This window comes from Lactuca serriola, chromosome 1 (genome assembly GCF_051521515.1).
Source record: "Lactuca serriola cultivar US96UC23 chromosome 1, Lser_US96UC23_V15, whole genome shotgun sequence".
NCBI lineage: Eukaryota > Viridiplantae > Streptophyta > Magnoliopsida > Asterales > Asteraceae > Lactuca > Lactuca serriola.
Window position 1 is genome coordinate 77,401,340 of NC_136408.1, and position 5,080 is coordinate 77,406,419.

The 5,080-nt window shown below is 29.3% G+C and overlaps 1 pseudogene across 1 annotated transcript; it reads right to left on the reverse strand.

Annotated features, from left to right (window-relative positions):
* Nucleotides 1–889: 889 nt before the first annotated feature.
* On the reverse strand, nt 890–4,637 carry LOC145069534 (uncharacterized; annotated as a pseudogene). Its single transcript, XR_013689548.1, has 9 exons — nt 3,980–4,637; nt 3,715–3,901; nt 2,640–2,769; nt 2,443–2,555; nt 2,131–2,359; nt 1,816–1,971; nt 1,637–1,716; nt 1,516–1,565; nt 890–1,374 (listed from the first exon to the last, which is right to left on the reverse strand). The product of XR_013689548.1 is annotated as an uncharacterized LOC145069534 (transcript).
* Between the last annotated feature and the right edge of the window lie 443 nt (nt 4,638–5,080).

Below are 5,080 nucleotides of genomic sequence, written 5' to 3' on the forward strand. Positions count from 1 at the left end.
AAAATCTTATATTTTCTATATAAAACTTTTTTTAAAAAAGTTTTTTGTATATGAAATATTTAGTTATAAAAATAAGTATTTATTAAGTATATAAATATATAGAAATCCGTTTTTATAAAAAAAAATGTATACAAAAACGTATTTTACAAAAAAAAATGTATACAAAAACGTATTTTACAAAAAAAAAATGTATACAAGCACCTATTTTATCTATATTTTTTTTATAAAATCGTGTTTGTTTATATATTTTTTTTATAAAAACGTGTTTGAATATTTTTTTATATAATACGTGTTTGTATACATTTTATAAAATGTATGCAAACACAATTTTATAAAATATATACAAACACGTATTATATAAAATCTTATTCAAACACGTTTTTATAAAATGTATACGAACACGTATTATATAAAAAATTATTCAAACAGCTTTTTATAAAAAAAAATATAAACAAACACGATTTTATAAAAAAAATATAGATACACACCTGTTTGTGTGCATATATATATATATATATATATATATATATATATATATATATATATATATATATATATAATATATATATAAAGGTGATAGGTGTTTGTATACATTTTTTTTATAAAAACCAATTTATGTATATTTATATACTAAATAAATACATATTTTTATAACTAGATATTTCATATACAAAAAAATTTTAAAAAAAAGTTTTTATCTAGAAAATATAAGATTTTTATGTGAAAAAATATATTTTTTTGTATAAATATGATTTTATAAAGAAAAAACATATTAGAAACAATTTTTTGAAAAAAAAGTTGCAAAAAAAACTAAAATTAGGATGAATTCATAATAAAATTCTAAAATTTGGGCAAAAAAGGTAAAGTTTGGACCAAATTTGTAAAAAAATTTAAAATCCGGGCCAAAAGTGTAAATTTTGGACCAAATTTGTAATAAATTTTGAAATCTGGGCCAAAAATGTAATTTTTGAAAGTTGGATGACCTGTTGACCGGGTCAAAGGGTTAAATTGAATACGATTACCGGTATTTGGGACTTAATTGAATAAAAAAAATATATAGGAACTAAATCGATTATGAGGCTAATATGTAGGGACTTTATTGTAGTTTCCCTATGTTTTATATCTAACACTTATGTTTTACAACAAAAACAGTTAGAACTCTCGATAAGTTTTCAATAATAGTCACCAGATGTATAAATGATAAGAGATTTGTTCTAGATAAATTTGATTGTAAATCTTTTTGTCACTAATTAGCACTAGGGACAGTATACTTTGAGAGCCACCCTTCAATTATGTTGATCTCAGTGTTCCTCTGTTCAACCAGCCAGTCCGGATCCGTAGCATCTGGAGTTGCTATGTCCAAGCAATGGTGTCCTAAAGCACATGACAATATAAAAAAGATATATTATCTGGACTAAACCAAGACAATTGATATAAGATTCGATTCAAACGAGTAACCAAATAATTATTTTAACTTTTATTCGAAACAAATATAAAATGCAAAAGCCAATTTACCTTCTTGTGTAGATATTGCGACAACCGTGTCTGATATGTTTTGAAGAACGCTGCAACAAATAAGAAAACTTAGAATCTTAATGATGTTTTTAGCATGGGAACCATGAGGTTGAAAACATACCCTCCAGAACTATATGGATCTCTTAAACCATTGGAGAAGATAATGTTGCTTGCGAACTTTTCAAGCAGAGTTTTTATACCCTATTTACAATATGTGTTCGCAATTATAAGATTTATTATATAAAATGGTTAAACTACAAATAACAATATAGTGAATGAATGAAGAGATAATTCACATACATAACCTCCGAATTCTATAGGTGCCCAATAAGGTCTTGGTGTGACACCAAAGACTTGTTGGCATTCCTTGGTGTATTCATCCAAATCAAAAGGATTCGCTTGGAACATCGTATCGTTTTCTCCTTGTCCCATTGGCATTACCATTTCTGTACATGACTTTGTTATGAAAAAAAAAAAAACTAGTTAGTAAAAGGTTAACGGTAGTCTTAATAAGGTGTCACAACTAGGTTTAAAAACTTTTAATGTGTTCCATGCCACATAGTAAATCAATGTTGTATTCGATATATATCTTACAAAGTAAATTAATATATATACCTGCCAATCCCATCCAAAATCTTTGTTGAAGCTCATATCATATATGTCATTGCAAATTGTTCCATATATTGCACGAACTCCGGCCATGATTTTGTCGAGAATGTAAGTCTTTTCTCCAGTTGCATTACAAAAAGTTTGTAAATAGTTATCCTTAGGGTTATCATACTGAGCAAGAACGTCATATATACCCTCCAAGTTGTATGTTAGATCCTGTGTTGTGTTCAACGGCCTTCAAAACCGGGATATAATGTTAGAAAACAAAAATATATTTGAGCAGAATTAATGATAATAAGAAATGGCTAGAATCGTTACATGCAAGTGTTGAACATTCGCGAGAGGCTTGAAAGGCCTTGGGGTTGTGCAGCAACTCGATCAATTTCGAACCATGATTCTCTTATGGTGTTGTAGCAAGTGGTGCTTGTACTCTATATGTATTAAAAGTTGTATACTTTGTGACACTAAAGACATTTTAAAAGGACTCAAATGAAATAACTTTGGGTTTTACTTACATTCCAATCTGTTGAAACGATAGAAGCATAACCGTTTTCAGGAGTGAGGCCCATAAAATAGAGGATTGGAGCTGAAACCGCCAATGCTCCGCAGCGTGTGGATATTTCATGCGAAACCATGAAGCAAGCACTAAATTTGAGAGAATAAAAGATGTTTTTATAAACAAGGTTTATTTGCAATTAAATGTTTTTTTTTTCATTTAAACTATAGAAATAAAAAGTATATATAAGAAGTTGTTTTTACTTGATAAAAGTATTCATTTACTAGAAAAAGTTACAAAAATTATTCATAATTTTTTGTTCTGAATAGACAGATCACCCTATGATTGAATTTTGTGGAATTAGGATATATTAGTCTAACTCTATATATATTCTAGAGTCTTCATTTCGTGAGAATTCTATCGGCATATGGTTTTCACTTATGTGGAAAATTAAGATTTGACATATACCCATTTCGAATATAAAAATTTAATGATGTAAATGTAACCTATGGTGGATCCATGAAGACTACAAACTTGGGTGGGCCCATGAAAACTACAAGCTTGAGTGGGCTTAATGGAATAATTCATATTCCCGTTTCTTTCTTTCCAAAAACACAAAATATCATTCATAGTCCTTTCTTTCATTTGAAGTCTTGTATTTTATATTTTAAAAAAAAAAAAAACAAATTCCAACGTATAAAAACAACAAAGTTAAATTTTAAAAACTTCTCCAATCTTAAAAGGTTCCTCAACACAAATCATGTTAAATTAAGATAAATTAAAATGTTACTTTAACAGAATTCTTTATTAAATTATAAAAAATACATAATTCATTTTTTTGATAAACGTAGAAATTACCCGGTGTATTTACTTGTCTTTAATATTATAATAAAAAAATACAAAAATTTGGCATTACCATATCAATTTGTACAAACTAAATTTGTGGGCAATGAAATATATTGTAGTGGTAACAAATTTATATACCAACTATAGTTGGTATCCTACATGGTTTGACAAAAAAAAAAATTAGTACCACTATATGTTTACCAATACTAACTACTAAGTGAGAAAAAGAAAAAGATATGATATCTTACTTCCACCATATGATGCTCCGATAGCTATGACTGGACAATTTTCTGCTGACATGTTTTTTTTAACATCGATGATTATTTGAGCGTAATCAGCTAAAGCTTGCTCCGAAGTAAAGTATCCAAGAGTGCTAGCATTTTTATATGCTTCATCTTTCGATCCAAATGGCATGGAAGTCCCATAATAACGATGCTACAAATACATATACAAGTCATGAATCCACAAAATGTTTACTACACAATAAGAAAATAATTTGACACACAAACATACCTCAATATAGACCACAAGACCTTTAAATCGAGAAGCAAGCACACGCACAAACCCGGCAAATTTTACATCTCCCATGATGTTAGTCTCCTCACCCGTATAAAGAAAAATAGGGGAACTGTTAGTGGGCCCACCCCAATATTTACTATCCACGACATAACGTTGTTGAAAGGTCGTGTAACTCTCTGGATTAAAATTGAAATGATCCAATGTTTGCGTATAGTTATAAACCTCATATTGTTGTGAGTCGTTTATACTTCCAGGATCAACTTTTGTGGGCATCAATCGATTTTTAGCGCCCAACTTGGCTGCTCGAAAATGTTTTCCAGACACGCAAGATACTGCTACTAATATAATTAAAGATAACTTCAAGAGTAAAAGAAGATTTAGTTGTGCCATTTTCGTGTAAATTGTGTGCAAGGTTTCGTTCGACCCCTATTGGACTTAAATAGTTGGTCATCTATAGATATTGTCGAAAAAAATGAAGATTTGGACTTGTGTATTTGGAAAGAAAGGATTGAAGTTTGTACTTACTGTAGAGTTACTTGCAAACGGACAATTAGATAATTTAACCCATGCGGCATAAATAATACTTGTATATTTCTATGGTGATTTCAAGTTGGCCGACTTTGAAATAATGCGTACTCAAACTGAACTTCGATATCATATAACAGAAGCTAAAACACAAAAATGAACGCCTAAGATTCAGTCTTGTTATAAGAAAATTGTGGATCATAAAAAATAACACTTCCACGATAGAGATATTCCCTTTTGGTCAAACGATGAAACTAGTTTCTTACGACATCATGATTTGTTTTTTGTTTGTGTATTATTTAGTTTTGGATCATTATAATTTATAAAATTAGTTTATTAATAAGTTTTATATTTCAAATATTAAGTATATTACTTTAAAGTTGAGTTTATAAGGCTTGGGGGTGTGGATATGATAAGCCCTACGGTTTGTCACAGTGGCAGTGGGGGAACACTGCCCCGCCTTGCGGTCTTCAATGTGGTTTGGCTGCACGTGGCTAGAAATGGTCGCATCTTCTCTTTCTTTCTTTCTCTCTTCCCAAGTTTGAACAGTCAAATTTCTTTAAATTCATT